The following is a 22,665-nucleotide window of genomic DNA, read 5'->3' on the forward strand; positions in this document are numbered from 1 at the left end:
ACACACAAATACCACGTGTTCTGGTGTTTCCTCCACATCTTCACACTCCGGACAGAGTGACTCCCAAATATTTCAACCTACGCTTAGAAGGTATCACGTGTTCCCCGACTGTAATTTCCGCTCGCTGCACGGCTTTGCAGTTACTCACTAACAATACTTCCGTTTTATTATGAGCAATCTGCAGTTTCGCTGCTTGCATCCAGTTCTCTACTGAGACGATGGACTCGATTGCAAGCATCTTCACCTCTTCGAGTGTCTCGCCTGCCACTGTGAGAGCGATATCATCCGCGAAGCCCACGATCTCCACGCCTTTGGGAAGCTTCAGATTCAGTACACCGTTATACATTACGTTCCAGAGCGTTGGGCCCAGGATAGAGCCTTGTGGTACGCCGGCCGTTATATTCAACATTGTCCGCCCCATGCTCGTCTCGTAGACTAGGACGCGGTTCTGAAAGTAGCTTCCTAGAATTCTGCACAGGTACCCAGGAACCTTCATACGGTGTAGGGACTCGGCAATGGCTTCCCAGCTAGCGCTGTTGAAAGCATTCCTCACGTCGATCGTTACTACAGCACAGTGTCGGTCGCCCCTCCGCTTTTGCTGTGATGCCTTCTCTGCTTTTTCAACCACTGTCCGGATAGCATCAACGGTGGACCTGCCTTTCCGGAATCCAAACTGCATCTTTGACAGACCATGGTCACTCTCCGTACATTTCGTCAGTCTGTTGAGGATAATCCTTTCCAAGAGTTTCCCGAGCGTATCCAGCAGGCATATAGGCCTATAGGATGTTGGTACCCCCGGGGGCTTTCCTGGTTTTGGCAGCAACACTAACTTTTGGATCTTCCATTTCTTAGGAAAGTGACCATCATCCAGGCATTTCTGTAGCACTATCCTGATGATGTCCGGGAACGCCTGAATCGCCGTTTTCAGGGCCGCGTTGGGGATTCCGTCGGGGCCGGGCGCTTTCTTTACCTGCAGTCTCTTCGCCACTGCTACCAGTTCTTCATTGGAAACTTGAGAACGTTCGGTAGCTATTTCGGCGTACGGTGTCGGTGGCCATATCGTAGGATCATGCATCGGAAATAAACCCTCCACAATGACCTTCAGCTTCTCGGGACACGATTCGACGGGCGTCACAGGTCCTCTGATCTTCGCCATCACGACTCGATACGCGTTGCCCCATGGGTTGGCATCTGCCTCTCGGCACAGCTCCTTAAAACAGTTCGCTTTGCTCATTGTAATTTCCCGTTTCAAGGCGGCTCTAGCTGCTCGGTACACCGTAATACGTTCCTCTCTATCAGCACTGTTTCGTGCTCTCTGAGCGCGTCTTCTGGCTCGAAGACAGCTAGCGCGAAGGTTGCGGAGAGAGTCGTTCCACCAGTAAGCTGGGCGTCTTCCATTTTTTGGTGCAACTTTCCTCGGCATGGTAGTGTCGCATGCTCTCACCAGTAGATCTGTCAACTTTTCTGCGTTCCAATCTGAAACTGTGTGTGTGTGTGTGTGTGTGTGTGTGTGTGTTTTTTTTTTTTTTTTTTTTTTATAGAGGTGAGGAACGCTCTTCCAGCCTTATCTGGGAAGGGATAACCCAGACGTCGAGTGGGGATCGCACCCACAAAAACCAAGCCCTCTACTCGTAGCCTCATTCCCCCCGGGACCACATCTAGGCGACTACTTCAGGGGGCGGCTGTGCTCATGCACTTCACGAGTTTTCAACGCTAACTAGCGTTGATCCTTCCCTTTTTCTCTATACATCTCATTTACGTTTCCGTTGTACTCCGCCACGCACATCCGCAGCACAGGCTTCCTTTTACCCGTCGAGACGTGTACCGATTAGGAATTGCCCTCCAACATGACGCGCAACCCGTCACAGTCACCCTCGCGGGGTTTCTCACCTGTCGAGATGTGAACCGATTAGGAAGCGCCCTCCATCTTGACGCGCGCCCCGTCACAGCCACCCTCGCAGGATTTCTCTTCCCAACGGAGCGCCGATTAGGCAGTGCCCTCCAACATAACGTGCACTCCGTCACAGCAACTCTCGTGGGGTACTACACTTTGCAACAGCCCTCGCATTAGTTCCTCTTCTATGGTCAGGGGTTATTACTACGCTGGTCGGCCCTCCACTTCCGCTGTAGCTCGGACATGATGTGTATGATTACACTGTTCACAGCGTTCCAGGTGCCCTCGTCGCGACACATTTTCTCTACTATGTTCCCGGCATGAAGGGCAGGCAGCCCCTCGCGTCTTGCGGTGAACCTGGGACACTCGAATACCACGTGTTCTGGTGTTTCCTCCACATCTTCACACTCCGGACAGAGTGGCGACGTTGCGTGCCCGAACCGGTGCAAATATTGCCTGAAGCAGCCATGTCCAGACAGGAACTGTGTCAGATGAAAATTCACCTCCCCGTGCTTCCTGTTCAGCCAGGTCGATAGTACCGGTATGAGCCCATACGTCCACCTGCCTTTCTCCGCCGTGTCCCATTCCTGCTGCCACTTCAAGAGTGATTCTACTCTCGCTGTTTTCCGGATACCCCTGATTTCCTTTCGTCTGTAGCACTCTCTGTCTTCCGCCAGAGTGATGCCAATAGGGATCATGCCGGCGATAACGCAGACTGCCTCCAACGAGATCGTCCTATACGCGCTCGCAACTCGCATCGCCATGAGCCGAAACGTACGGTCCAGTTTTCTACGATTCCGGTGGGTTTCGAGAGCCGCCGACCAGGCTGGTGCTCCGTACCGCAGTATGGACGAGGATACAGCAGCCAGGAGACGCCTTTTGCTACTGCAAGGTCCTGCGTTATTCGGCATTATTCGCGCTATCGCGCTAATGGACTTCTCTGCTTTCTCGCAGACGTAGTCGACGTGGTTGTTGAAATTCAGCCGGTCGTCGATCATAACTCCCAAGTATTTCAACCTACGCTTAGAAGTTATCACGTGTTCCCCGACTGTGATTTCCGCTCGCTGCACGGCTTTGCAGTTACTCACCAACAATACTTCCGTTTTATTATGAGCAATCTGCAGTTTCGCTGCTTGCATCCAGTTCCCTACTGAGACGATGGACTCTGTTGCAAGCATCTTCACCTCTTCGAGTGTCTCGCCTGCCACTGTGAGAGCGATATCATCCGCGAAGCCCACGATCTCCACGCCTTTGGGAAGCTTCAGATTCAGTACTCCGTTATACATTACGTTCCAGAGCGTTGGGCCCAGGATAGAGCCTTGTGGTACTCCGGCCGTTATATTCAACGTTGTCTGCCCCGTGCTCGTCTCGTAGACTAGGACGCGGTTCTGGAAGTAGCTTCCTAGAATTCTGCACAGGTACCCAGGAACCTTCATACGATGTAGGGACTCGGCAATGGCTTCCCAGCTAGCGCTGTTGAAAGCATTCCTCACGTCGATCGTTACTACAGCACAGTGTCGGTCGCCCCTCCGCTTTTGCTGTGATGCCTTCTCTGCTTTTTCAACCACTGTCCGGATAGCATCAACGGTGGACCTGCCTTTCCGGAATCCAAACTGCATCTTTGACAGACCATGGTCACTCTCCGTACATTTCGTCAGTCTGTTGAGGATAATCCTTTCCAAGAGTTTCCCAAGAGTATCCAGCAGGCATATAGGCCTATAGGATGTTGGTACCCCCGGGGGCTTTCCTGGTTTTGGCAGCAGCACTAACTTTTGGATCTTCCATTTCTTAGGAAAGTGACCATCATCCAGGCATTTCTGTAGCACTATCCTGAAAATGTCCGGGAATGCCTGAATCGCCGTTTTCAGGGCCGCGTTGGGGATTCCGTCGGGGCCGGGCGCTTTGTTTACCTGCAGTCTCTTCGCCACTGCTACCAGTTCTTCACTGGAAACTTGAGAACGTTCGGTAGCTATTTCGGCGTACGGTGTCGGTGGCCATATCGTAGGATCATGCATCGGAAATAAACCCTCCACAATGACCTTCAGCTTCTCGGGACACGATTCGACGGGCGTCACAGGTCCTCTGATCTTCGCCATCACGACTCGATACACGTTGCCCCATGGGTTGGCATCTGCATCTCGGCACAGCTCCTTGAAACAGTTCGCTTTGCTCAGTGTAATTCCCCGTTTCAAGGCGGCTCTAGCTGCTCGGTACACCGTATTACGTTCCTCTCTATCAGCGCTATTTCGTGCTCTCTGAACGCGTCTTCTGGCTTGAAGACAGCTAGCGCGAAGGTTGCGAAGAGAGTCGTTCCACCAGTAAGCTGGGCGTCTTCCATTTTTTGGTACAACTTTCCTCGGCATGGTAGTGTCGCATGCTCTCACCAGTAGATCTGTCAACTTTTCTGCGTTCCAATCTGAAGCTCCGCTAGCTAGACGAAGTGCTTCGACGAAAAGGTCATTGTCGAAAGCATTCGTCTTCCACTTCCGCTCACCTCTTGTTGTCCTCCGAACTAGCACGTGGTTTCGTTGACCGATTCTGTACCGGATCGCCTGGTGATCACTGTGCGTATACGACTCGCACACTTTCCACTCCGTACTCGCCAACAGCGACGGACTGCAAAAAGTAACGTCGATGATGGATTCGCGCCCATCTTTCCGGAAAGTGCTGGTGGTACCTTCGTTCAGTAACGTTACATCCAGCTTTGCTAGAGCTTCCAGTAGACTGTACCCTCTGATGTTGGTGCATCTACTTCCCCACTCCACCGCCCAGGCGTTGAAGTCGCCTCCAATGACGATCGGTGTTCTACCGATTAGTTCCTCGGTCATTGCGTCTAGCATCTGGTGGAATTGCTCAGTTGTCCATCTCGGGGGTGCGTAGCAACTACACATGAAGATTCCATTAATTTTGGCGATTACGAAACCTTCATGTGAACCTCCAACCACTTCCTGGATAGGATATCTGCCCATCACCTGTATTGCAGCAATCCCTAAGCTATCCGTCGCCCAGCTGCCATTATCACGGGGTACTCGGTACGGCTCCGCTATGATTGCAACGTCGCATTTTGTCTCTGTTGTCGACTGCCACAACAGTTGCTGAGCTGTGTTGCAATGGTTCAGATTGATCTGAATTATCTCCGTTACTGCGATTCTGCTAACGCCTTCTTATACGAGGGACACGAGGTGTGTGTGTGTGTGTGTATGTGTGTGTGTGTGTCTGTGTGTGCATTTAGGGCAGGCCGCTTCTGATCCCACGATAATCGTCTGGGATTTGATCGCCACGTCAAGGAAGGTGGTCGCGCGAGCATCTACAACATTTATCACCGGATCATCATCCCATTCAACATTTGGCTCCGTCGATAAAGGTGGTCACGCCAGGACCAGCAAACGCGAGCCGATTCACTTCGAAGAGAGAACCGCACGACGATCACGTTTGCGGTGGAAACTACAGGATTCGCCGCCAGCGTTCATCCCCCGCGTTCATCATCAACCACCCCATGAGTGGTGAAAAGCCGCCGGCGGAAAATTCACCAAGTACAGTAATCGTTTAATCGTGAATCGAAAATTCACCAAGTACAGTAATGGTTTAACTGCTCTGCGTTTTAACTGGGCGAACGTTAACTGATCCTTGGACCAGCTGAAAAGCAGAATTTCGTAAACAATCGACGCCATATTCAAATGGAAGATTTGCTGTGAGGGGCATTCGAATGTAATTTGAAATGTTATGAAAATTGACATTATTTTCGCATGACAAAAACATTGATTGATTTACAGAAAAATAATTTCCTCAGACAATATTTTATATCTGTTGTCACACTCAATGCGAAACTTCCATTGGAATTCTTTTGTATATCCAATTTCATGATCAACGCGAAACAAACAATTCATTGAAGTTCTCCTCGATTTTATTTGACGTTTAACATGCCGGACCAGTTAAAACGCAAATGTTGATAGCTGGTCTTCTCTTTCCGCCCAGTTAGTGAATGTGTACTGTAAAAGGTCGTGAGTACCGTTCTAAATAGGGCGCTTGCAGCGTGCATATGTATTAGTGATCTGCTGGGCAGGCAAAGGAGATTATATGGATCGACAAGATTGAGCTTTGTTTAAATAATTATTTTAGCGAAATAGTTATAGAAATTACGCGCTACACTATATTAATAACATTCGAATATATGTCTTTTTACATAAAAATATTTACTTGTAGCGACAGAGCCATATATACGGAGAAAAATGGAAATTTCTGTTATGGCTATGATCCATATCAATGGAAGCAGATTGATTATTCAAAAAGTTTCACAGAAACTTTGATCGGAAACGAAGAACATCCATCAATTGGTCAAGTCATGGAAAATACAAGGAAGCATTCGAATATGAGCTCGAACCTCTGTGTCTTGAATCTAGGTCCGAACATGCTGATAATCCTATCCTGTTATTTTTTCGATTCAAATCTAGTGGGAAAGTCTGTTACTAAACTACTGTCTGTATCCCGGAAAGTCTCAGTAGCAAGAGACCCCTCGAACTGTGTCTCAGGATCGGCTTACTACTGGGTAATTGGAGGGACTTCGCGGATCAAATAAAAGATTTTCTCACCCTTTTTTACCTTTTTTCATTCATCTTACAATTCTGGTTTTTGGTGAGCAGTTCCTTGGTGGCGAGAGGGTAGCGGGTCAGAAGCGGGTTGATATCTGGTCTTCAAAAGTGGGTCTTCTATTTTGTCTGTCAGTCTCTAAAGTCCACGGCCAGTCGTCACGTGGAAGGTTGGCCTGTGACCGGCGTCTGCCCTCTTTGACACAATCGACAGGCCAGGACGATACCGGATAGACACTGCCGAGAGGGACCCTCCTTTATAATTATGTCCAACCTAGCTAGAGGGTGAATCGCTCCTTAGCGATTAGGCGTAGCCCGGTCCCGCTAGCCAAGGTGTGCGATGGTCAACCACGAGGTTCGTCGATCCAAACTTTCGACCGAACTTGGGACAAACGTCCGTTACACACCACGCCTGGATTCCAAAAGACTCGAGCTTCATGGCGGATGTTCTCAACAGCATTTTTCATTTTCCATTCTATTGTGCCTCCATCATATTGCTGACCCTCTCTTCATAAAATCTTCTGCTATAACGACTTGCCATTTCGTCTTATTTTTACATACAAGTTTATCATACACATTAATTCGATTTATTCCCTACTTCAAAATATTAAAAAGGTGACAATTCTTAAATACACAAAATTAAAATAAAAACCTAACGCTTCTGTAACAAACGGTTACAAGTCGCTCAATGAACATCGCGAAATGGGTGCTAGTAATAGCGAATTCGTTTTTGTTCAGTTTCAACCCCAGTGCCGCACTAACTGCTGTCAAAACGTTTTTTTATTCACTCATAGCGAATTCGTTTTTGTTCAGTTTCAACCCCAGTGACGCACTAACTGCTGTCAAAACGTTTTTTTATTCTCTCAGTTTCGCATTCTCTCAGTTTCGTTTATTCTCTCAGTATTCTCGCAGTTTCGAAAGCTGTTAGTTTCGCACTGAGATGTTTCACGGGTTGGCACTCGGGTTCACCAATACAACTATACTGAACTGTCAAGTTCCGAGTATTGTTTTGGAAAATCTAAGAATAAAGACTATGAAAATGGAAAACATGCTGCTCTTGCTTTTGTATTATTTGAATCGTAATCCAATTCGGATTCTGATTTTGAAGAGTATATTCGAGTAGACGGCATTAAGCTCCGTGTGCTTTCATTGGGAGGCGAAAATTATTATGGATATTCAGGAGGAATAAACATGCTCTCAAAATCAAAATTAGGAATGAAAATTTACTTTAACGTATCGAATATTTATTTTATGTGATGAAATAAGAGGGTTTTTTCCGATATCGCAGAAACATTGAACGAAAACTGTGTCTAATGATGATTTTATATTATAATAGTAATTATTTGTGGAACACACAGGAAATGCATCGACAAATGGTTAAGTGAGTGTCAGGACTACATGTGTTAGGTAATCAAACAATATGAAGTAAAAATTTTCATTCAAACTTTTATATTTTTACACTGCACTTGGCCCTTCTGATCTTATAGAGAATACTTTACCTCCCAAGCACTAATATCTCCACCAGACGTCGACACTGTACATTTGTCGTCGCAAATATAAACAAATCAGACTATACAACGCACACCAACAAACCACCGCATTCGTGAAACTGAAAACGTTTTTTTATTACAGAGTCAGTGTGGCAATGACTCAGTTTTAAAAACGAATTCGCTATCAGTTTCGCATTCAGTGTCGCACTAGTTCGCCCCGAAAGCTGTTAGTTTCGCACTGAGATGTTTCACGGGTTGGCACTCGGGTTCACCAATACAACTATACTGAACTGTCAAGTTCCGAGTATTGTTTTGGAAAATCTAAAAATAGAGACTATGAAAATGGAAAACCTGCTGCTCTTGCTTTTGTATTATTTGAATCGTAATCCAATTCGGATTCTGATTTTGAAGAGTATATTCGTGTAGACGGCATTAAGCTCCGTGTGCTTTCATTGGGAATATTTATTTTATGTGATGAAATAAGAGGGTTTTTTTCCGATATCGCAGAAACATTGAACGAAAACTGTGTCTAATGATGATTTTATATTATAATAGTAATTATTTGTGGAACAAACAGGAAATGCATCGACAAATGGTTAAGTGAGTGTCAGGACTACATGTGTTAGGTAATCAAACAATATGAAGTAAAAATTTTCATTCAAACTTTTATATTTTTACACTGCACTTGGCCCTTCTGATCTTATAGAGAATACTTTACCTCCCAAGCACTAATATCTCCACCAGACGTCGACACTGTACATTTGTCGTCGCAAATATAAACAAATCAGACTATACAACGCACACCAACAAACCACCGCATTCGTGAAACTGAAAACGTTTTTTTATTACAGAGTCAGTGTGGCACTGACTCAGTTTTAAAAACGAATTCGCTATAAGTAAAGCAATATGCGTCACACAAAAGCTCTTGCTCGGTAAATAGTTTGCCTAAGTGTTTCACAAAGTTCATGTTAGTTCTATGGAATATTTCGCGCTAATAGAAAGATCGCAACTATATTAAAATCATCTACAAGAACGTCGATTGATAATGAATCCGCTTCTGCTGCCTAGAAGCTACGAATGTAAACAAATGATGTTTGCCCAACAGATGCTTTGCATGTATGTGTAGCGAGAGCCATATATATACCCATTAACACATGCGCATGTAGGGTTATATCGAATATGAAAATGAGAACAATAGAGATCCAAATGTCACACTACTAAAAATACCACACACACAAAGCCACAAATTTTGAAGCGTGCTAGAATAGCACAATACTGATGATGAACACGTGCTCATCAGTATAAAACGAATGCATATAGGAATGGAGGATTAAAGGCTGATTTAGACGATGCCAGTCAGCGCTCTAGTTGAGGTATCCAGTGAACAGATAACAGACACTCTGTCCAAGTCACTTGTACCAGTATCGAACAAGTAATTGGCCTCTATCTTGAACAGAGTGTCTGTTCTCTATTCACTGGATACTTCAACTAGAGCGCTGACTGGCATCGTCTAAATCAGCCTTTAGGTTATACTTATGACAAACATACAACTGTACTAGCGTAGTACTTCGAAAATTGTATGTCTGTCACCATGTACAGCGCTAGAACCATGCAAGCAACTCAGTACAATCGCTGTACCTGTACCGACCTATTTTACCGCTGTACATGGTTACAGTTGTACTGTGCGCATCGCCATAGACGGTTGGTGGTGGGTGGCATGAACAAACCGAATCAAAGCACTTGGTAACGTTCTTTTCATTGATTTTCTCATAAGTTAATAACTCATATTGGAGGCTTTTTTGTAGTGTTTGATAGTTTAGACGTTAAATAAAAACCTTTTTCATTGAAATATGTGGTGAAAATAGGGAAAATTTGTTATTGTCAATTTGACATACGGTACAATGTACAACCAAAGTATGTCTGTCATGGTACGATGGTACCTGTACAACGCAAGTACAGCTGTATGTCTGTCCCTGGTATTAGTGAGAAAACGCGTCGTATTCTGAACTCGATGAGTCGAAGTTCAAGACTTAGGAATGGAATGAATAAAATTTTGTCATGATAGGATGTTTGAATTTTGAAAACGTAGTATGAATTGAATTTTCTTTTTTCTTTATTAAATATCTATGCATCGCTAGATTTGAATATACTTTCTTTTTTTTTGTTATGAACCCTAAATGACGTTCGATGTAGAATAAGAAAGAAATCTGATTCATTTAGGGCATCCGCACCAATGCGTTACTATTCAAGGTTTCTAGTCTCGAGTTTTAGCCGTTGCCAATTTATTAACTCATCGATTTGCGCACCCGTCGTTGCTATCGCGGTTGCTATAGTATCACTTCTTTTTCGCACCGCAGGTTGCTAAATACAATTGCTATTACTAGAAGAAATGACAAGTGTCAGTTAATTCTCTTTTCGTCGCGTTCATTTTTTGGTAGATAAATGTAATATATACACTTCCGAAATAATATTTCAGAGCAAAATCACAAAAAACGAGCACAAGACGAATGAAACCCACAACAGATGTTTGACATTTGTTGAAAATAGCAACACTTGGCTCGGTTGCTATCGCGTTGCCAAATTTGTTAACTCACTATTCACTGAGAGGCCGATTACTATTTCCCACACCTGAACCGCAACCACCAGTGGGGTTGCTGCGTTATGGTGAGGGTTGTCAAAATGTCTGTAACAACGCATTGGTGCGGATGTCCTTACTGGCCAGCGGTAGCCTAATTACCGACAAACCGTTTTTGCTATGAAGTTAGGTCACGAGCCCAGGATTGGGACTCCTTTTGACGTAGGAGTACGTCTAACCGGAAGATATAGGGGGTGAAATGGAAATCTAGGTACTGAACAAGTAGGAAAAAATGCAAGATTTGGAACGCTTATAACTCGAGCATTTCTCAATAGATCGCAAAGGTTTTTGCATCAATTGATAGGAAATATATCTACGCATCTATCATAACGAATAACATTTCATTTTTCTTGAGATAAATAATTGAATAATTGTGAAATATCAAGCATTGTCAAAATGCCCTATGTGCCCATTTTTGATTGGTCCATTTTGTGTTCCTCAATTCGTACCGACTAAAACGGGCAACCAGAGCAGCAGCGAAATAGAATGAAGAAAGGAAAAAGAAAAAAATGAACGAAACATTGGTCGCAGTCTCACACATGCGTAATTCTCGAGCCAGTCAGCTTAAAAATCCCCGCTCCGCTGCCGTAACGATCATTCTCATTCAAACCGTACACCACATCGGTTCGCATCACAACACATCAACAAACCAACCCAAGCAGCCATGTCTGGACATGGTAAAGGAGGAAAAGTGAAGGGAAAGGCAAAATCCCGCTCGAACCGTGTTGATCTGGAGTTCCCCGCAAGGGTAGCTAGGCCGAGCGCGTTAGTACCAGTGCACCAGTCCACCTAGCCGGCGTTATTGAGTCGAGTGATCGAGTTGGCTGGTAAAGCTGCTCGCGACGATAAGAAAAACCGCATTCAGAACAGAACACATTCAGTTCGGTGGATATCAAGACAACAACAGGCAGTTGCAGAGAGCGGCAAATCCAGAACAAGGCGGCATCGAGGGCGTTCGAAATGTTTTTTTTCAAAACCACGAGTACAAAGTTTTCTAAATTGGAACCATTCCATAAAACAAGGCGCTTTTCAGGGCCATTAAACCTTCCAAAAAAGAGTTTAGAAAATACAGTTCAATGCTTTCTAAAACATTATCCAAAATAATAATAAAACACAAATTGATTTTTTCATAATTTGTTTGCCAGGATATGATGAGTATGTGAATTTGGCAGTTGTTTTGAGCTTATTGATAGTTGGGGACTTTTCTGATTATTCAATTTTCACCAATTCTTAAATTGTTTCCAGATTGAAAGTACAGTAATTTACAATTAATTCGACATTTAGCTAATTGGACGGACATGTAATGCGACTTATTTAGTTGGACATTTTTGTAAACATAGAGATCCAAATTATGACCCCACATTTAAAGTCGACACTGTACCACTGTCATCACAAATGTTCAATTACAGATTAAAATCGCCTCCAATGCGACACTGAGTGGCGCTTGGACACGTCGCATTGAATGTAATTTACTATACAACATGTCACAAAGCTGGATGGGAAGAAATTTTCCAACTGTGAAAGCTGTGGCGAGTGGCAAATGCAATCGCTAAACAGAAAAGGTTTAGCCGAACAAGATGGGGATATCGAGTAATAACAAAACAATAAACTCTTTAGATTGAAGATAATTTTGTGATCCTGAAAAGGACCCTTTTTAGCCTGCATGTGAATCCAACGAGCGAACAAATCGTAATGAATGTATTTTTTTGCCATCGCTCCCTTTTAACGCTCATTCGTTCGTCTCGTTGGACTCGCCCCTCTGGCTGAGTCTGCCGATTTGTCTCTATCCTGTGAGTGTGTACCGCTAGAGTATAAAACACGCGGACCCCAGAAAAATATCTTATTTTCTTTCAAACCGTAAACCCATGTGGTTGTACGGCATCGGCATCGTGGACGTAACAAAGGAGGACAAGTTAAGGGAAAGGCAATATATAGAGTCTACCAAGCCCAACAGTTGTAGTCGTGTTCCTGTCGACCAGTCTGGCGAAATGGAGCAAGGAAAACAGTAAATTGACATTTACAAGAAGTGACTTTGGGTGATGAGATCTCTTTAGCGCTTTGCACGTAGCATGCGACCATTTATCGGTTAATACACCATAGAGTAGCCACGTGATTCTGTGACTCAAAAAAAAACCAGAGAGTTCAGATTTTTATGAAACTTTATTAAGAAAATTCATGCAATTCATACCCGGATACACGGCTTTAAAAAATGATGAACTGCAAATACGTAGTGAAACTCGTAGTTCAATCATATGACGCGTGCGACACTGAGTGGCGCTTGGACACGTCGCATTGAATGTAATTTACTATACAACATGTCACAAAGCTGGATGGGAAGAAATTTTCCAACTGTGAAAGCTGTGGCGAGTGGCAAATGCAATCGCTAAACAGAAAGGTTTAGCCGAACAAGATGGGGATATCGAGTAATAACAAAACAATAAACTCTTTAGATTGAAGATAATTTTGTGATCCTGAAAAGGACCCTTTTTAGCCTGCATGTGAATCCAACGAGCGAACAAATCGTAATGAATGTATTTTTTTGCCATCGCTCCCTTTTAACGCTCATTCGTTCGTCTCGTTGGACTCGCCCCTCTGGCTGAGTCTGCCGATTTGTCTCTATCCTGTGAGTGTGTACCGCTAGAGTATAAAACACGCGGACCCCAGAAAAATATCTTATTTTCTTTCAAACCGTAAACCCATGTGGTTGTACGGCATCGGCATCGTGGACGTAACAAAGGAGGACAAGTTAAGGGAAAGGCAAAGTCCCACTCGAACCGTGTAAGTGTGCAGTTCCCTGTTGGTCGCATTCACTGATTGCTCCGCAAGGGTAACTAGGCCGAACGGATTGGTGCCGGATCACCAGTATACCTAACACGGATTATAGAGTTTCGGCCGTCGGAGTGCTCGAGTTGGCTTGCAAAGCTGCTCACGACAATCAGAAAACCCGGATCAAGAACAGAGCAGCTTCGGTTCGGCGCTCATCAAGGCAACAATTAGTTCCAGTGAGTGGCAAAGTGTTTCTCCGGCACGTCGCATTAAATGTAATTTACTGAACAATATGTCACAAGCTGGATGGGAAGAAATTTTCCAACTGTGAAAGCTGTGGCTTGTGGCAAACGCAATAGCTAAACAGGAAGGTTTAACCGAACAAGATGGGAATATCGAGTGATAACAAAAATACAACACCAAAGGTTCTTTTCAGAACCATCAACATATTCATAAAGAGTAAACAGTAAACTAATCCATTTTTCAGGTAGATAGGTAGGTATTCACGTAGGAGAAGAGAATAAAACAATATATTTAAAATATATATTTAACAAAAGCTGTCCCCTTTGTATAGTCCTACGTCACTCCGGTTATGTCCCCGACATTACCCACCCGTCTTTTTTTTGTAGTACATTCATCAAACCCTAAGTGGTGCGGATTCAATTCACTTCATTTTCAAGCAAATTCATGTATTTCTTCAAGCGATTTCTTGCAATAAATTCTCAGACCAACAGAGATGCCAGATTTACAGATATGTTTGTAAATTCACAGACATATCTGTAAAATACTTTTTATTTTTGTTGCAGACTTTTTGGATATAACAATATTTCACAGGTTTATGAAAAATGAGAGGCTCTATTCATCACATCAAAGATATTTGACTCACCGTATGATATTTTTCCATAGATTTTTATGTATTAAATCTATGGAAAAATATCATAGTTTTCATATTTAGTTTATATCAATACACTTGACGTTAGACCTATTTTTTGAGTCATTTATTAACACATTGCCGCCCGGCGTAACCACAGTGGTTATGTTCGCATTATAGGTCGCACCGCAGTGATGTCATGAGCATAGTATCGCTCAGTGGCCGACGACAGTACTTCAGTATCTTTTGCTTTCTGTTGGTGTTTTGTTTGGTAACAATAACATGTACACGTCAACGTTTTTCGTGATTTCATAAGTACTTTCGCCCTTACATCATTGCAGACGAAAGAGACGATACGATTCTTCACGATGAATGAAAAATTGCATTCATTTACTATACATACTATACATTTACTATACTACACTTCGAAATTTCATGACAGTGTCAAAAAGTTGAAGCGTAAACAACATAGTTTTTTGCCACTTAGAATATGTCGTATTTCGTACCAACGAGTGTTTTTGCGGGAAGTGTTACTTCATTATTTCAATATGAAGAAGAAAGCTGCGGAAAGTCATTGAATTTTGGTGGAAGTGGTGACCATGCTCCAACTGAGCAAACGTGTCAGACGTGGTTTGCACGGTTTAAAAATGGTAATTTTGACTTGGAAGACGAAGAACGTTCCGAACCGTCAAAAAAGTTTGAAGATGAATTGGGAGCTTTACTCGATCAAGATCCGTCACAAACGCAACAAGAACTTGCAGATACACTTGGAGTAGCTCAGCAAACCATATCTGGTCGTTTAAAAGCAATGGGAATGATCCGAAAGATAGGACATTGAGTGCCGTGTGAATTGAAGTCACAAGACGTCGAACGCCGTTTTTTCACGTGTGAACTAAAAGGGTGCGGATAGAAAGAGTTTTGACGTATACCTACGTCTTTCAGGAAGGGTGTCAAATCAGAAAACAGGTAACGTTTTTATGAAATAAAGTTAACGTTAATAACTATTTTCACTGTGAATGAATTCTTATGATTTGCATACCAATCTAATCGGAAAATCTCTAAGATTTGTTTGACATACTATACATTACAATACGCGAATCTCGAATGCTTATAGCTCGAACATTTCTTAATACATCGGAAAGACGTGTACATCAATTGATAGGAAATATTTCTACGCGTCTTTCACAATTAATAAAATGTCATTTCAAAAACTAGAGGAGAATGAACATTCGCGGTTCGAGAACTACGTAAATATGAGATGTGCAATAATTTTAGAGGGAAATGTAAGATACAATGATCGTTTGACAATTCTTCCGTTCACATATTTTAGTAGTGCTAGGCATCACATCGAACGTAAAAGGACGTTAATCAAATTTACTTGTAACGTAATGCATGAACTGATCTTACATGGCAACTGTTCAAACTTTCTACTTACAAAACAAATATGTTGAATTTAATAGAATTCGTAAATTGCTTCATTCAATCTATAATTTATCCAATACAATACTTACTAAGACAACGGTAGTCCCACGTCAACCCTGCCGGTATACTACAGATATAACCCATCCATTTTTTTCCACAAGGGTTCTTCTCAGGGCTGGAGGCGAAAAACAAAAAAAAACAAAAAGTGGGTTATATCTGTGATATTACCACAAGGTAGACGTAGGACTACCGTTGGCTCGGTAATAATTTATTTAAAATTGCATCTAAATCAATTCTCAATGAATGAGTGAATGAATATTTTGAAAAATGGCTGAAAGCTTTTCTTTTTAGTGTGTGGGAGGATGAGTATAAGTATGGAATTGTTATTAACATAAAATTCAACTCTTTCAAACTTGTTGGTGGTCCCGAAATGAACTGATGAAATTTGAGTGGCCTTGTAAATGCAACTGAAGATGTTTGATATGTGATTCGTGAGAATAACACGAGATTTTTCATGATCAATCCATGCGCAGAACAGAAACTAAGGGCGGCATTTCACAGTGAAAACGAAATAAAGTCTATATAACCTTGCATAAAATTCATTTCGTTTTTATCGTGAAGTGGCAATTTTTCATGACTGTTCCATGCGAAAGCAGAACAGAAACTGATGCTATTGGAATGCATCACGGGAACACCAAGTCGAATGCGTAAATGGGTGCGAATATTTCTTTCGCTCGTACGCATTCACACTCAAATAAAATTTGTCATGTCTATTCCATGCGAAAGCAGAACAGAAACTGATGCTATTGGATTGCATCACGGGAACACCAGATCGAATGTGTAAATGGGTGCGAATATTCCTTCGCTAGGACGAATTCACACGCAAACAATTTATCACGACGGTTCCATGCGAAAGCAGAACAGAAACTGATGCGAGTAAAAGTACTCACGCCTTGCCTGTGTCCGCTATGGTTTCCCAAACACTAATACAAGCGAGCAAAAGAAATCACAGCTTGCATGTATTCGCTATGACGGTTCCTCCAGGTGCTTAGATTTTGCGTCCGTGTTCGGGAACACATTGCGATCACCAATCATCATCAATGAGCTAGATTGTTATGACTTCAATAGCTTGCTTTCAAAGCAATTTTTTGGACCAATAAGTGACAATCATATAACTCGTTGACATTTTATCTTTCGAACGAAGTGATTATTATACCACTCCATTCAGCCAATGAACGCACTAGTTTTTTTTCTTAAATCAATGTCAGCGTTCAAAATCATAAAAGCTCAACTGACATTTTAGGGGCTGTCCACATACCACGTGGACAGAAAAAGCACGATTTTAAACTCCCCCCTCCCCCTCCGTGGACAAGCGTGGACATTTTCATACCCCTCCCCCTGTTGTCCACGTGGACATTTTTATTGATTTTATTAGAATAATTCGGGAAATAACTGAATTGCGCATGAATTAAATTTTAATTCCATTTAAGTTTATTTTGTTTCAAATTTTACTTGCTGAACCCTGCCACGTTTGCCGTGGCTCATTGGTTTTTTATGACAGAAAAATGAGTAGTAAAACAAATCCAATATTCCATATGAGTTTAATTTTGAAATACTTGTATGTTTTTTGTTCATTGTTTTTGAAAGGCTTTAAACTTTGCAGTTCATTCGTCTCTAATTAAAATACTTGTAATACTTTGTTTTTCTATTATCTTAAAGGCAAGCTGCCATCTGGTTTGTCAACACGGAAACGCACAATATCCAGTTGAACAATCCGCATCCGAAAATAAATTACAAAATTCCAAGGATTGATCTTGAGCAAAGCCAATCGAATAAAATTAAATAGATTTGAAATCACTATCAGATACAATTTAAGCTCACGATTTTTGAACACATGCAAAGAATTGTGTTACTGTCACATAGAATACATATTCAATACTAGAAAGTTAATTTACCTACACAGATTTATTTCAGAAGTGTGCTTATTTCATCTGGAAATCTTGAAGCTTCTTGAGGCGTTGGCAGTAGCAACAACAATTTTTGAAGTGGCTCGTATCTTGTGTTATAATATTAGCTCCATCAGAGCTCGAGTTTTTGAAGCGCACAAAAACGAACAGAACGATTTTATATACATATACTCTTTTTCTATCATTTAAAAAGAATTAAAAAAAAAAAGAAAAGATAAAGTAGGAAGCATGTACTGATATCTATAGATCCTCACTTGACAAAGGATGAGGAGTAAAAGGTCGAAATTTTTCAGAGATTTCAGAACGCCTGAATCTTCGATATAAATGATGACATTAAGATAAAAAATACAGCATTTTCAAGCTACAAATTTCTAGTGTGTGATGTGTATATGTGTTGTAGATAAAATACTTTGCAAGAAAAGATAACGCGTTTATAGTTTGTTTTCAAAGTTTCTCTAGATTTTGAGAATATATGCTTAAAAGCAATCCAATCAACATGATTATTTCGCGTCCATTTTATTCATAGAGAGTTTCAGTAGAACTATTTACTACAGAGGTATTCTCTATCGAATGAAAAATTATCCCTTGATTTCGAATTAAGAATATTTCATGAAATAATGAACGCACAGCAAATCGATGGTCAAATCTACTTATCGCAATCTTGGAAATATTTAATACATGGTCCAGTTGATGCTTTGACGAATGCATTATTTTATAACAGAGTTATAGCGTTTCAAAGATCACTCAAAACATTTTCAACATTTCGCCACAGGAAATGTCGGTTCATTCACACAATCAATTCACTTTTAGTCATCAGCGCAATAGAAACCTTTTCCGCAATAGTTTCAAAGGGTACTAATACCTTATTAAAAATATTTTCAATATCTATATATATTTTTTTATTTTTCAACTGCTTATTGACCATCCTGCATTGCGTGTCTAGATAGCTTCCAAAATGCTCGTGGGGAAAAAAAATCAAAAAACTCACGACTCAATAATTTTTTACTAATCTTGCTCGATAAGTTATTTGTATTGCTCTTTAGTTTTCCTCCACTTAAATCCTTATTAAAACGTCACAGTTTACCAGAGAGCAATTCAACGCCAAATTGATCCTCCGCTGCCCCGATCCTCCCCATTTTATTGAAATTTCGTTCATTTTTTCCAAAAATGGCCCTGAAGCCTGTTGCCCGATTGAAACATTTTTTTTGAGAAATTCATTAACCTTCTATTATTTTTTTTTATAAATGTTCAAACTATTGAGAAAACTTTCTCATAAATTGAATAAAATATCGAAAACTATTATATCTGTTTAAAATAATATTATTATATATAGGTTATTAGGTAGCTGATCCGAAAAATTTGAAGAGATAGGGGATCATAAAAAATCTTCCACGCTGATGATCAAATCTTAACTACGAAAGAATTATTGAACTTTTCCTTGAGACCGGTTTTTTGCCTTAAGGGGGTATTCTAGTGTAGAGACACGAATTTCGGACGTTTTTTCGAACTCCGTAAAAATAAAACAAAGAATATTTTTACTATCCATTATATCATTATTCGTTTATCTATCTTTCAACAATAAAACAAAAATAGGACGGAAAAAAAAATTCATAATTAGAATAGTTACATGCTGGTGAAGTGAGGGTGTTCAAAAAAAAGTTGTGCCATGGCGTACACGATTCCAGTCCTTCTGGTTATCTGAAACAAAAAAATCGAACAGATTCTGAATCAGTAAAGATGTCGCTATGGCATGAACCTCGGACAAGTCAAAAACATGGGTTTTAACAAAATGGCGGCCGTTTGAAAACAAAACTGCTGTTTAAAACGTTTTTTTTTTGCGTTTACCGATTTTTTAAAAATAGTAAAATTAAAAAGTTATAATTTTTTATTGGTTCATGCGATAGAGAGATGTATGCAGATTATTTTAATATAAATTTGACATAAATCGGTTCAGTAGAACTTGAGATATCGTGTACGCCAGTTAGAAAAAAACTAGTTCCGAGAGAAACACGTTTGAAGTTCATTGTGATGGCCGTAACAGGTTAGATACCACATCACTAAGATGGCTCTAACTAGGTAAATAATAGGATTTTCGATAAGTCCTTTCTAGAGTATATTCTTGAATGCCTAAACTACAGAAATATGGTAAAAAAAAAATTTCGATTTTTTCAGATTTCTAGACTAGAATACTCCCTTAAAATGACTGAACTGAAAAGTCAAAAAGTGCGCACGATGCTTTCATTTGAGGAAAACTTGCATAAAAATTATGTTGTGAACACATTTAAATTAGTGGAAGATAACAAGAAGGATAATAGTGTGGTGTCAAGGAAGGAACTGTAGAGTGGTTGGAGAGCTTCAATTTGGCTGATAGAAACAATCCAGTTTATCATGCATTTTTGTAAAATTAATTAAAAACACAAAATTTGAGTTGGTTCCTTACATTTAAAAGTTGATCCTGGGTTCTATTAATTTTACAATTGCATTCTATGCAAAATTTTCTTATCTTTCAAATGAACAGTATAATTATTCTAAGGAGCGTACTTTCTAAATTAGAGTCAGTTCAAGACATAAAATTAGACTTAACAAAAATTCAACAATGTCCTAGTTGAGAATTGACTACATGCGTAGGATTTTTTCATCAAATATGATACTCTATCACCTCCTGAAATATTCTATAATTTATCACTGGCTCAACGACTAGTGATGCATAGACAATCTCCTGCAAATGTAAATATTTATTCCTAGAAATTAATGGAATGAAAATACTTTGGAAAAATGATTTTACACGCAATTCTTTATGAAAAACTATACAGACGTTATTATCATATATTGTTCTCGAGATATAACAAAACGTATAGAAAATTATAATTGATAAAAATCATTTACGCATATCATGGAATCTCAACCATTATGGAATCGTTTAATTTTTATAGTTTTGGCTATGAGGGCTATGCATACCCCGTAACTATAAAAGTTCGATCATAGGAAATAGTTGGTCATTCACAATTTACGTGAGATATTTTTATAATACAGATTTCACTGAAGAAGATCCATGATATGAGAGAAAATATATGAACGTTTGCCTGGGCAGCACTCTCAGGCTTCTCAATCCGTTTATTGATAAATACGGAGAGAAAATTCTTCCTGTCCACGTGGACTCAGTCTATACCCCCTCTCCCCTCTCCGTGGACAAGAGTGGACATTTTCTTACCCCCTACCCACCCTAAAGTTGTCCACGTGGTATGTGGACAGCCCCTTAGCAGAAACTGCAATTTTACTTCTCGTTTGTCGACCAAAAACGTAAATGAACAAAGTCAGAGTCACAGAATGTTTTGTTCCTTTGACGGAGAAACATTTGACAGTGGATGGGAAAAAAGGTTGCATGTTTTTTGCGAAAAATGCTCTTGAAAAATAAATTTAATTGACTCCGTATGACCTAGATTGATACGAAAAGTTTTCCGCTTGTGTCTTAGTTTTAGACGAATGAAGTGTTCAGCACCCTAATTGTGAAAAAAGTAATTACAATTGCTGACAAGAGAAAAACTTCCATGAAGTGTCTCTAAAATCCAAACATATTAGACATTAGAATACTTTTCTGATATAAGAAGAAATCAAAGAAAAAGTAACAGGAGGGTTGTGTCCGAGACACGACCGCATAGTTGACGTAGGATTCCGTTAGGGCCTTTTTGTTTGGTTGTTCGATATTGTTTGTTCACTCCACCAGTGTTTACCGAGTGATGATGATAGAAGGATGGTAAACAGTCGTTGGATGGTGCGTATCAGATAAAAGATATCGAAGTGGAACGAGATATGATGAAAATCGCCCTTTGTGATCCTAGACGAGATGCCCCCTGTGTTATTTATGGATGAAATAAAGAAAAAAAAAACTCACCAATGTGATATAAGATAACTACCAATACCGAACACAATTATCAATTTTTCTCATCAGTAAAAACTTGTTACTTTAAAATAGAGAAAACATATTAGAAATGGAAAAGGTAATTTTCTTTTATAATTTTTACTTTCTGAATGTTTATTCAACCCAATGCCAATTTTGATTGGACTAACAACACCCATACTATACTATATGTAGAGCATATGGGAAATAACTTTTTTTAATATATCTTCACTTTTCCAAATTTTCTCGCCGTATAAACTTTCCTTGGGAGAAAATGAAAACAACAAAACAGACAGCTTAAACCGAACGATCCGTTCGCGAGTGGGAACACACCTGGGTTTTTATTTATGATAATTGAAATAAATCGTTTCATATATCAAGTCATTTTTAACACAACTACTACCATATACAATTTTACACCTACACTTGTGCAAAAATTTTCACGATACACGATCGGTCATTGATATGAAATTTCTCGAAGCAACCAACATTAAAGGTCCAAATTGAAATTTCATTTGCAAGAATTAATCGTATCACTCACCTCACTTGTAATATAAAAATGCCCCCGACTTGCATATATTTGCAATGCCGAGTTCACCCAACAACACCTTGGTTTTAATGTCTCTGTTAGGGAACACTTTTCGGTGGTAACAAAAGCTTCCCCTACTTTCATGAATTGGCAATGCCGATTTCCCCCAGGCTACATTGTTTTGATGTCTCTGTTGGGGAACACATATGTATAGGAATAAAAGATCCCCTTCTTTCATGTATTTGCAATGCCGATTTCCCCCAGGCAGCTTGGTTTTGATTTCTCTGTTAGGAAACCGCCGCATGTGTCGTCAATTTCGACCAATCAGCAGTGGGTATTTCCGTTAGGATAGGGGTTGAGATTTTTCAATTGTTCTATAGTTAGTTTCATGACATGTATTATTTTCATCGATATAAAAAATTGTTATAGAGTGCCGAAATCGATTGACGCAAAAATATAATTAATCCGTCATGAAATGACTGAGCAATAAGCGATTGAAATTGGACAATTTTCACGATGTGCTCGATTTTCAATTTGTACACCAATATGTTCCCGAAAGACGTAATCCTACGTCAAAAAATAAACATTTTAGTTCGTGACATGTTCT

The sequence above is a fragment of the Toxorhynchites rutilus genome, chromosome 2 (assembly GCF_029784135.1).
Source record: "Toxorhynchites rutilus septentrionalis strain SRP chromosome 2, ASM2978413v1, whole genome shotgun sequence".
NCBI lineage: Eukaryota > Metazoa > Arthropoda > Insecta > Diptera > Culicidae > Toxorhynchites > Toxorhynchites rutilus.